Source organism: Columba livia, unplaced genomic scaffold (genome assembly GCF_036013475.1).
Source record: "Columba livia isolate bColLiv1 breed racing homer unplaced genomic scaffold, bColLiv1.pat.W.v2 Scaffold_106, whole genome shotgun sequence".
In the NCBI taxonomy this organism is placed as follows: Eukaryota; Metazoa; Chordata; class Aves; order Columbiformes; family Columbidae; genus Columba; species Columba livia.
The window spans coordinates 1045738-1059318 of NW_027043011.1; positions in this window are offsets into that span (position 1 = coordinate 1045738).

A 13581-nucleotide genomic window follows, 5' to 3' on the forward strand; every position below is an offset into this window, starting at 1 on the left:
CTGTCCAGTGGCGTTTGTGACACACACACTGTCCAATAGGGTTTGTGACACACACATGCTATACAATGGGGTTAGTAACACAGACACTTTCCAAGAGACGTTGTGACACAAACGCTGTCAAATGGGGTTTGTGTCACACACTCTGTCCAGGGGGGTTTGTGACACACAGACGGTCCAATGGGGTTTGCGAAACACACTCTGTCCTACGGGGTTTGTGACACACACACACTGTCCAATGGGGTTTGTGACACACACACTGTCCAATGGGTTTTGTGACACACACGCTGTCCAATGGAGATTGCAACACACACATGCTGTCCAATGTTGTTTGTGACACGCATGCTTTCCAATGGTGTTTGTGGCAAACAGGCTGTCCATTGCGGTTTGGGACACACACACTTTCCAAAGTGGTTTGTGTCACACACTCTGTCCAAAGGGGTTTGTGACACACACACTGTCCAGTGGGGTTTGTGACACACACACTGTCCAATATTGTTTGTGACACACACACTGTCCAATGGGGATTGTGAAAGACACACACTGTCCAACGGGGATTGTGACACACACTCGCTGTCCAATGTTGGTTGTGACATGTATGCTGTTTAATGGTGTTTGTGACAAACACGCTGTCCAATGGGGATTGTGATGCACACATCGTCCAATGTGGTTTGTCTCGCACACACTGTCCAATGGGGTTTGTGACACACACACTCTGTCCAATGGGGGTTGTGACACACACACACTGTCCCATGGGGATTATGACACGCATGCTGTCCAAAGGGGTTTGTGACACACACACTGTCCAATGAGGTTTGTGACTTGCTCACTCTGTCCAATGGGGCTTGTGACACACACGCTGTCCAGTGGTGTTTGCGACACACACGCTGTCCAAAAGGGTTTGTGACACACACACGGTATCCAATGGGATTTGTGACATAAACACTTTCCAATGAGGTTTCTGACACACACGCTGTCAAATGGGGTTTCTGACACACACGCTGTTCAAATGGGGTTTGTGACACGCACACGCTGTCCCATGGGGTTTGTGAAATGCATGCTGTCCAATGGGACTTGTGACATACACACTGTCCAATGGGGTTTCTGACACACACACTGTCCAATGGGGTTTGTCACACACACTCTGTCCAATGGGGTTTGTGACACACAAGCTGTACAATGGGGTTTGTGACACACACACTGTCCAGGGGGGTTTGTGACACACACGCTGTCCAATTTGCTTTCTGACACACACGCTGTCCAATGGGGTTTGTGACTCAGATAATCTCCAGGGGTGTTTGTTGAACACACGCTGTCCAGAGGGGTTTTTGACACACACACTGTCCAATGGGTATTGTGACACACACACCATGTCCAATGGCGTTTGTGACACACACACGCTCCAAAGGGGTTTCGACACACACACGCTGTCCAATGGGGTTTGCGATACACACACGCTATCCAATGGGGATTGTGACACAAACACTGTCCAATGGGGATTGTTACACACACACACGCATTCCCATTAGTTTTTTCACACGCATGCTGTCCAATGGGGTTTGTGACACACACACTGTCCAATAGGGTTTGTAACACACACGCTCTCCAATGGGTTTTGTGACACACACAATCTGTCCAATGGGGCTTGTGACACCCACACTGTACAGGGGGGTTTGTTACACACACTCTATCCAATGGGGTGTGTGACACACAAAGTTTACAATGGGGTTTGTGACATACACACTGTCCAGGGGGGCTTGTGACAGACACACTGATTAATGGGGTTTCTCACACACACTCTCTATCCAATGGGGTTTGTGACACAAAACTCTCCAATGGACATTGTTACACACACACGCTGTCTAATAGGGTTTGTGACACAGACACTCTGTCCATCGGGGCTTGTGACACACACGCTGTCCAATGGGCATTGTGACACACACACGCTGTAACATAGGGTTTGTGACACGCATGCTGTCAAATGGGGTTTGTGACACACACATTGTCCTGAGGGGTTTATGACTCAGAGACTCTCCAGGGTTGTTTGTGACACACACGCTATCCAGAGGGGTTTGCAACACACACACTGTCCAATGGGTTTGTGACACACATACGCTGTCCAATTGGGTTTTTAACACACACGCTGCCCAATGGGATTTGTGACATACACACTCTCCAGGGTGGTTTGTGACAAAGACGCTTCAGAATTGGGTTTGTGAAACACACTCTGTCCGATGGGGATTGTGACACTCACACGCTGTCCAATGGGGTTTGAGACACGGATGCTGTCCCATGGGGTTCATGACAAACACTCTGTCCAATAGGGTTTGTGACTTACACATGCTATACAACGGGGTTTGTGACACACACACTTTCCAATGTGGTTTGTGACTCACACGATGTCCAATGGGGTTTGTGACACCCGCACTGTCCAGGGGGGTTTGTGACACACACGCTCTCCAATTTGGTTTGTGACACATACGCTATCCAATGGGGTTTGTGACACAGACAATCTCCAGGGGTGTTTGTGAAACACACGCTGTCCAGAGGGGTTTGTGACACACACACTGTCCAATGGGGATTGTGACACACACACTGTCCAATGGGGTTTGTGACACACACACTCTCCAAAGGGATTTGACACACACACGCTGTCCAATGGGGTTTTCGACACACACACGCTATCCAATGGGGATTGTGACACACACACTGTCCAAGGCGGATTGTGACACACACAAACTCTGTCCAATGGGGTTGTTGACAAACAAACTGTCCAATGGGGTTTGTGACACATACGCTGTCCAATGGAGTTTGTCACACACACTCTGTTCAATGGGGACTGTGACACATACACGCTGTCCAGAAAGTTTTGTGATGCACACACTGTCTAATGGGGATTATGACACACACACGCTGTCCCATAGGTTTTTTCACACACATGCTGTCCAATGGGGTTTGTGACACACACACTGTCCAATGGGGTTTGTAACACACACGCTCTCCAATGGGTTTTGTGAAACACACAATCTGTCCAATGGGGCATGTGATACACACACTGTACAGGGGGGTTTGTTACACACACTCTATCCAAAGGGGTCTGTGACACACAAAGTTTCCAATGGGGTTTGTGCCATACACACTGTCCAGGGGGGATTGTGACACACACACTGATTAATGGGGTTTCTCACACACACTCTGTTCAATGGGGTTTGTGACACACAACTCTCCAATGGGCATTGTTACACACACACCCTGTCTAATGGGTTAGTGACACACACACTCTGTCCAACGAGGCTTGTGACACACACGCTGTCCAATGGGTATTGTGACACACACACGCTGTAACATGGGGTTTGTGACACACATGCTGTCCAATGGGGTTTGTGACACACACAATGTCTCGAGGGGTTTGTGACTCAGAGACTCTCCAGGGTTGTTTGTGACACACACGCTGTTCAGAGGGGTTTGTGACACACACACCGTTCAAAGGGGTTTGTGACACACACGCTGTCCAATGGGATTTGTGACACACACACTGTCCAGTGGGGTTTGTGACACACACGCTGTCAAATGGGATTTGTGAAACACACTCTGTCCGATGGGGATTGTGACACACACGCTGTCCAATGGGGTTTGAGAAACGGGCGCTGTCCCATGGGGTTCATGACAAACACTGTGTCCAATAGGGTTTGTGACATACACACGCTATACAATGGGATTTGTGACACACAGACTTTCCAATGTGGTTTGTGACACACACGCTGTCCAATGGGGTTTGTGACACACAGACTGTCTAAAGGGTTTGTGACACACCCACGCTCTCCCAAGGTGTTTCTGACACACACGCTGTCAAATGGGGTTTGTGACACCCGCACTGTCCAGGGGGGTTTGTGACACACACACTGTCTGTCCAATGGGGTTTGTCACACACACTCTGTCCAATGGGGTTTCTGACACACACGCTGTCCAATGGGGATTGGGACATACACACGCTGTCCAATGGGGATTGTGATACACACACGCTGTCCAATGGGGATTGTGATATACACACGCTGTCCAATGGTGTTTGTGATACGCATGCTGACCAGTGGTGTTTGTGACACACACGCTGAATATTGCGGTTTGGGACACACACACTTTCCAAAGGGGTTTGTGTCATACACGCTGTCCAATGGGGTTTGTGACACACACAGTGTCCAGGGGGGTTTGTGACACAAACGCTGTACAGAGGGGTTTGTGACACACACACTGTCCAATGGGCTTAGTGACACACAAGTTGTCCAATGGGGTTTCTGACACACACACTCAGTCCAATGGGGCTTGTGACACACACGGTGTCAAATGGGGTTCGTGACACATATGCTGTCCAGTGGGATTTGTGAACACACAAACTTTTCAATAGGGTTTGTGACACAGACACACTATACAATGGGATTTGTGACACACACGCTGTCCAGGGGGGTTTGTGACACACACGCTGTCTAATGGGGTCTGTGACACACACAGTTTCCAATGTGGTTTCTGACACACACACTGTCCAAAGGGGTTTGTGACATTCAATTGTCCAATGGGGATTGTACCACACACATGCTGTCCAATGTGGTTTGTGAAACACACACTCTGTCCAATGGGGCTTGTGACATACACGCTGTCTAGAGGGGTTTGTGACACACACACTGTCCGGACGGGTTTGCGATAAACACAATGTCCAATGGGCTTTGTGACACATACACTGTACAGGGGGGTTTGTGACCCACACACTGTCCAGTGGGTTTTGTGACACACACACTTTCCAATGGGTTTTGTGACTCACACGCTGTCCGATGGTGTTTGTGACACACGCACTATCAAGGCGGGTTTGTGACAAACACACTGTGCAATGGGCTTTGTGACACACACACTGTCTAATGGGTTTTGTGACACTCACGCGCTGTCCAATGGTGTTTGTGACACCCACATTGTCCATTGTGTTTTGTGACACACACACTGTTCAGGGGGGTTTGAGACACACACACTGTCCAATGGGGTTTGTCACACACACACGCTGTCCCATGGGTTTTTTCACACGCATGCTGTCCAATGGGGTTTGTGACACACACGCTGTCCAATGGGGTTTGTAACACACACGCTCTCCAATGGGTTTTGTGACACACACAATCTGGCCAATGGGGCTTGTGACACACACACTGTACAGGGGGGTTTGTTACACACGCTCTATCCAATGGGGTCTGTGACACACAAAGTTTCCAATGGGGTTTGTGACACACACGCTGTCCAATGGGAATTGTGATACACACACGCTGTCCAATGGTGTTTGTGATACGCATGCTGACCAATGGTGTTTGTGACACACACGCTGAATATTGCGGTTTGGGACACACACACTTTCCAAAGGGGTTTGTGTCATACACGCTGTCCAATGGGGTTTGTGACACACACAGTGTCCAGGGGGGTTTGTGACACAAACGCTGTACAGAGGGGTTTGTGACACACACACTGTAAAATGGGCTTAGTGACACACAAGTTGTCCAATGGGGTTTCTGACACACACACTCAGTCCAATGGGGCTCGTGACACACACGGTGTCCAATGGGGTTCGTGACACATATGCTGTCCAGTGGGATTTGTGAACACCCAAACTTTTCAATAGGGTTTGTAACACAGACACGCTATACAATGGGTTTTGTGACACACACGCTGTCCAGGAGGGTTTGTGACACACACGCTGTCTAATGGGGTCTGTGACACACACAGTTTCCAATGTGGTTTCTGACACACACACTGTCCAAAGGCGTTTGTGACATACAATTGTCCAATGGGGATTGTGACACACACACGCTGTCCAATGGGGTTTTGACACACACAGTCTAATGGATTTTGTGACACTCACACGCTGTCCAATGGTGTTTGTGACACGCACGCTGTCCATTGTGTTTTGTGACACACACACTGTTCAGGAGGGTTTGTGACACACACACTGTCCAATGGGGTTTGCGACACACACACTCTGTCCAGTGGAGGTTGTGATGACACACGTTGTTCAATGGGGTTTCTGACACATGCACTCTGTCCAATGGGGGTTGTGACACACACGATGTCCAATGGGGTTTGTGACAAACACACGCTATACAATGGGGTTTGTGATACACACACTGTCCAATGGGGTTGGTGACAAATACACGCTATCCAATGTGTTTTGTTACACACACGCTGTGCAATGGGATTTCTGACACACACACTGTCTAATGGGGTTTGTGACAAACACACTGTCCAATACGGATTGTGACAGACACAAGCTGTCCCATGCTCTTTGTGACACGCACGCTGTCCAAAGTGGTTTGTGACACACACATTGTACAGGGGTGTTTGTGACACACACACTGTCCAATGGGGTTTGTGACACATAGGCTGTCCAATGGTTTTTGTGACACACACACTCTGTCCAATGGGGCTTTTGACACACACACAGTCCAATGGGGATTGTGACACACACACTGTACAGGGGGGTTTGTGACACACCCTGTGTCCAATGGGATTTGTGACACACACACTGTCCAATGGGGATTGTGACTCACACAAACTCTGTCCAATGGGGTTGGTGACACACAAACTGTCCAATAGTGTTTGTGAAACACACGCTGTCCAATGGGGTTTGTTACACAGATGCTTCCCAATGGGGTTTGTTACACACACACTTTCCAGGGGGGTTTGTGACACACACGCTGTCCAGTGGGGATTGTGACACACACGCTGTCCAGAGGTTTTTGTGACCCACACACATTCCAATGGAGATTGTGACAGACACGCTGTCCAATGGGGTTTGTGAAACACACACACTGTCCAATGGGGATTGTGACACACACACGCTGTCCAATGTTGGTTGTGACACACATGCTGTCCAATGGTGTGTGTGACAAACACGCTGCCCATTGCGGTTTGGGACAGACTCAATTTCCTATCTTGGGCCTTGAAAAGCAAGTCCTTTGGCGACACGGTACGCCAGAAAGAATTGCATCAGACAACGGTACTCATTTCAAAAACAGTCTTATAGACAATTGGGCCAAAGAACATGGTATTGAGTGGGTATATCATATTCTATATCATGCACCAGCCTCTGGGAAAATTGAAAGGTACAATGGTTTGCTAAAAACTACACTAAAGGCACTTGGTGGTGGAACCTTTAAAAATTGGGACTCACATTTAGCAAAAGCCACTTGGTTGGTCAACACCCGGGGATCAACCAATCGAGCCGGGCCTGCCCAATCAGAAATTCCACGGACTGCAGAAGGAGATAAAGTCCCTGTAGTACACATGAAAAACATGTTAGGAAAGGCAGTCTGGGTTACTCCTGCCTCAGGCAAAGGCAAGCCCATTCGTGGGATTGTTTTTGCCCAGGGACCTGGCAGCACCTGGTGGGTGATGCTTAAGGATGGAGAAGTTCGGTGTGTACCTCAAGGGGATTTGAGTTTAGGTGAAAATATTCAATACTGAACTGCATGATGTGAATTGCCATGCTAACAGTGTTTAATAAGTGTCTTCCAGATCAAGACAATGATGATGAAACCAGAGCTAGCTTCTTCGAGTGGCGCCTGACAACTTCTTCGAAGTTGATATCTTTAACCCACAAACAGTGGTAATGAGATGCACTTGTACCATTTTTCCTGCCCTGGGAGACTGTCGTGACAAAACGAACTTAATGAACTTTTTAAAGGATGGTCCACTGATTAATTACTCCTGTGTATATATGTACATATGTATATATAGATATATAGTTGTAGTGATTAATTAGATTATATTGATAGATTGTATTGATAAGGTTTAAGCATTCAGTGAATGGCATATTATAAGGGGTGGAATGTCCTGGTTTAGTTAAAAACAAGTATCTCTTTCAGTGAATTTGCCTGTCAGCTAAAGCCTTCATATTAACTGCATTTTCCTGGAGAACCAGACACATGTTTTGGTAAACCTAGCAATGGAATGCAAACTTATTGATAAGCACGGATGGACATCTCGTGAGAGGGGCGACGAGAAGAAAGAGACCAAGAAACTGACCAACTGTGTATAACATTCCATTCACTTGAATACTTCATATAAAAGTGGGAGATCACAAGGATCTCGTTCGCTTTTCCCCTTTTGCCTTTTTCCCTTCTGCTCATGGCCGACATTAGAAGAGGACCTTGCTAGTCGTCCCTGCGAACTGAGGCCTAGTGAGAGACTGAATCCAGCTCCGGTTGGCTGCAGAGTCTAATCCAGGACTTTAGTTGCCGGCTCTGCAGTTGCTGAGACTTTCAAGATTGGTTTTGTATATTTTGTATTATTTTCTCTATTCTTATTAGTAGCATTAGTAAAACATCTTTAATTTTTTCCAACTCTCTTCACTCTGTCCTTCTTTTCCTCCCAATTGCCTCTCCTTAGTGGAAAGCGGGGAGAGGGAGAGGAAAGTGGGGGCGGGGAGAGGGGGTTAACAATACATCTGCCAGGGTTTTATTGTCACCCCGCAATCTTAACCCTCGACACACACACGGTGTCCAAAGGGGATTGCGACACACACGTTGTGCAATGGCGTTTGTGACACAGAAACTGTCAAGGGGTGTTTGTGACGCACACACTGTCCAGGGGGGTTTGAGACACACACGCTGTTCAATGGTGTTTGAGACACAGAGGCTGTCAAATGGGGATTGTGACACACAGGCTGTTCAATAGGGATTGTGACTCACACACGCTGTCCAAAGGGGTTTATGGCACACACACTGTGCAAATGGGTTTGTGACACACACACGCTGTCCAATGGGGTTTATGCCACACATACTCTATCCAATGGGGTTTCTGACACACAAGCTTTCCAATAGGGTTTGTGACACACACGCGCTGTACAATGGGGTTTGTGACACACACATTCCAATGGGTTTTGTGACACACATGCTGTCCAAAGCGTTTTGTGACACACACACTGTTTAATGGGTTTTGTGACACACACTCACTGTCCAATTGTGTTTGTGACACACACGCTGTCAAATGGGGTTTGTGACACACACACTGTCCAATGGGATTTGTGACACAAACGCTGTATAATGGGTTTAGTGACACACACACAATCTAATGGGGTTGTGACACACAATCGCTGTCCAATGGCGTTTGTAGACACACACGCTGTGAAATGCTGTTTGTGACACAGACACTGTCCAGGGGGGTTTGTGACACACACACTGTCCAGGTGGGTTTGAGACACACACGCTGTTCAATGGGGATTGTGACATGCACGCTGTCCAATAGGGTTTATGGCACACTCACACTGTCCAATGGGGTTTGTGTCACAGACACTTTCCAATGAGTTTTATGATACACACTCTGCCTAATGGGTTTTGTGAAACACACACAGTCTAAGGGGGTTTGTGACACACACTCGTTGTCCAATGGTTCTTGTAAAACACACATGCTGTCCAATGGGGTTTGTGGCACACACACTGTCTAATGGGGTGTGTGAAATACACTCGCTGTCCAATGGTGTTTGTGACACAGACACACTATCCAGTGGGGTTTGTGACACACACACTGTCCAATGGGGTTTGTGACACACATGCTGTACAATGGGGTTTGTGACACACACAGTGTCCCCTGGGGTTTGTGACACACACGCTGCCCCATGCCTTTTGTGACACACGAGCTGTCCAATGTGGATTGTGACAAAAACATGCTGTCCAATGGGGTTTATGGCACACACACTCTCCAATGGGTTTTGTGAGACACACACACTATTCAATTGGGATTGTGAAACACACACATTCCAATGGGGTTTGTGACACACAGGATGTCCAAGGTGTTTTGTGACACACACACTGTCCAATGGGGTTTGTGACACACCCATGCTTTCCAAAGGGATTTGTGACACACACACGCTATTAAGTGGGGTTTCTGACACCCATGCTGTCCAACGGGGTTTGTAATCCAGAAACTGTCAAGAGGGATTTGTGACACACAAAGTGTCTCAGTTACCTGAGACACTTAGACTAAGCCTAAAATACGCAGATCTCTCCATAAGGATGGTTTTCATACTGTACGTCCACAATCTGCTGGCAGTACAAAAAAATAAGCTGGAGATCTCCTTAGGCTGAGTCATGCTGCTTTGGTGCAGGGATCAGGCATATCATGGGAATATTTCACCATTTCTGCTCTGCTTTTCAGTGTATGACACCAAAAGACCCACCTGATGACATCCTTTCAAGAGCAAAGGCAGCAATTTGCAGAATTCTGCTTCTTTGGGGAACTGAAAAATTGCTGAGCTGACACCAAGTCTTGCAGTGCCCCTGTCACCTGCAGAGTCACCGCATCCTCACCACGGTAGCGGGCATTGTGACAAAGGTTCTATGTCAGCTGGGTGTGGCAGCCAGGCGCCCGCTAGGGGATGGGGAGCCTGTCAGCCCCGGGCCTGTCACTGCCTGCTGTCCCTGCTGTCACAAGCCAGGCCTCTGAAAACTTGTCAAACCGTGCCAGACGTGGGGCCAATTTGGCCCAAAGTCTCCAAGAGACAAGTCGGGAAGAAAGTTATCGGACAGAGGGAGAAAGCGAAGGGAGCAGGAGAAAGGGAAGGAAGAATAAAAAGTAGTGTTGGGCTGCAGAAGTGAGATGGAGGAATTGAAAGAAAATGGCAGGAAGCAGGAGAGTGAGAGAGAAAAGGAAAGAAGAGACATGCGGCCAGACGAGGGGTTAGTGAGAGAGGATGGGACAGAGAACAGGATGAGAAGGAAATAAGGCAAGGCAAGGACAGGCAAGGCAAGGCTAGGCTGCAGGACATTTTTTTGTTTTATAGTTTCTAGCACATTCGTCTTCAGACTAGGAGGAAAGCCATAAGACCGTATGGATTAGGCCCAAGCAAAAACCCCAGCTACTTGAGACACTTAGACTAAGCCAAAAATACGAAGATCTCTACATAAGGTTGGTTTTTATACTGTATTCCACAATCTGCTGGCAGTACAAAAAAATAAGCTGCAGATCTCCTTAGGCTGAGTCATGGTGCTTTGGTGCAGGAACCATGCATATCATGGGAATATTTCACTATTTCTGCTCTGGTTTTCAGTGTATTACACCAAAACACCCACCTGATGATATCCTTTCAAGAGCAAAGGCAGCAATTTGCAGAATTCCGCTTCTTTGGGGAACTGAGAAATTGCTGAGCTGACACCAAGTCCTGCAGTGTCCCTGTCACCTGGAGAGTCACCGCATCATCGCCACGGTAGCGGGCATTGTGAAAAAGGTTCTTTGTCAGATGGGTGTGGCAGCCAGGCGCCCCCTAGGGGATGGGGAGCCTGCCAGCCTCGAGCCTGTCACTGCCTGCTGTCCCTGCTGTCACCAGCCAGGCCTCTGAAAATTGGTCAAACCATGCCCAGTCTTGAGGCCAATTTGGCCCAAAGTCTTGAAAAGACATGTCGGGAAGAAAGATACGGGACAGAGGGAGAAAGCGAAGGGAGCAGGAGAAAGGGAAGGAAGAATGGAAAGCCCGAATTAAGAGGGAAATCAGCAGCCCACTTGACGTGCATGTACACTAATGCATGCAGTATGGGCAACTAACAAGAGAAGCTGGAAGCCATCGTGTAGCAGGAAAGCTATGACATAGTTGCCATCACAGAAACATGGTGGGATGACTCATATGACTGGAGTGCTGCTATGTGTGGCTACAAGCTCTTCAGAAAAGATAGGTAGGGTAGGAGAGGTGGAGGGGTGGCTTTATATGTTAGAGAGTCACTCGACTCTGTTAAACTTGAGGTCAGTATGCAGGTTTGAGTTCCTGTGGAGCAGAATCAGGGGGAAGTCCAACAAGGCTGACATCCTCGTGGGTGTCTGTTATAGACCGCGCAACCAGGACAATGAAGGAGATGAATTATTCTACAAGCAGCTGGCAGATGTCTCAAAATCGATGGCCCTTGTTCTTGTGGGTGACTTTAACCTGCCGGATATCTGCTGGGAGGTCAATACTGCACAGAAGAGGCAGTCTAGGAAGTTCCTAGAGTGTATAGAGGACAATTTCCTTCATCAGCTGGTAAATGAGCCCACCAGGGGCAAGACCCCGCTAGACCTACTGTTTACAAACAGAGAAGGGCTGGTGGGAGATGTAGTGGTTGGAGGCCGCCTGGGGCATAGCAACCATGAAATAATAGAATTTTCAGTACTCAGAGATGCAGGGAGAACCATTAACAAAAACTCTATGCTGGACTTCCCGAGGGCAGATTTTTGCCTATTCAGAAGTCTAGTTCAGAGCATACCCTGGGAAACAATGCTTAAAAACAAGGGGGCCCAGGAGGGTTGGACATGCTTCAAGCAGGTGGTTTTGAGTGCACAGGAACAGGCTATACCAGTGTGCCGAAAGGCTAGCCGGCGGGGAAGACAACCGGCTTGGCTAAACAGGGAGATTCTGAATGAAATCAGAAATAAAAAGAGACTTTACCGACTGTGGAAAAAAGGCCTGGCTACTTATGAAGGATTTATGGAAATAGCTAGATCATGCAGAAAAAAGATCAGGGAAACAAAAGTGCAATTTGAAGTTAACTTGGCCAATTCTGTCAGGGATAATAAAAAGTCCTTCTTCAAATATGTTAATAACAAAAGGAGGGGCAAGGAAAACCTCCATTCTCTGTTGGACTCTGAAGGAAATATAGTTAACAAAGATGAGGAGAAAGCTGAGGTACTTAATACCTACTTTGCCTCAGTTTTTACCAGTGAGACAGGTGGCCCTCAGGACAACTCATCTCTGGAGGTGGTTGACAGAGACAGGAAGCCAAATAGGCCCCTTGTATTCCAGGAGGAAATAGTTGGTGATTTCCTGAGCCATCTGGATCCTCACAAGTCTATGGGACCAGATGGGATCCATCCTAGGGTGATGAGGGAGCTAGCAGAAGAACTTGCCAAGCCGCTCTCCATAATCTTCCAACAGTCCTGGCTCACTGGGGAGGTCCCATATGATTGAAAATTGGCCAATGTTACCCCAGTCCACAAAAAGGGCTGCAGAGCTGACCCTGGCAACTACAGGCCTGTCAGTCTGACCTCGGTGCCTGGCAGGGTTATGGAGCAGATCATGCTGAGTGGAATCACACAGCACCTTCAGGATGGACAAGGGATCAGACCCAGCCAGCATGGGTTTAGGAGGGGCAGGTCCTGTCTGACCAACCTGATCTCCTTTTATGATCAGGTGACCCAGCTGGTGGATGAGGGGAAAGCCATGGATGTGGTCTATCTGGACTTCAGCAAGGTCTTTGACACTGTCTCCCATAATATACTCTTGAAAAAGCTGGTAGCCCATGGCTTGGACAAGTGCACTCTACGCTGGGTTAAGAACTGGCTGGAGGGCCGGGCCCAGAGAGTGCTGGTGAACGGGGCTGCATCCAGCTGGCGGCCAGTCACTAGTGGTGTTCCCCAGGGGTCAGTGTTGGGTCCAGTCCTGTTTAACATCTTTATTGATGATTTAGATGAGGGGATTGAGACCATCATCAGCAAATTTGCTGATGACACCAAGTTGGGAGGGAGTGTCGACCTACTGGAAGGCAGGAGGGCTCTGCAGAGGGATCTGGATAGACTGGAAAAATGGGCTGATTC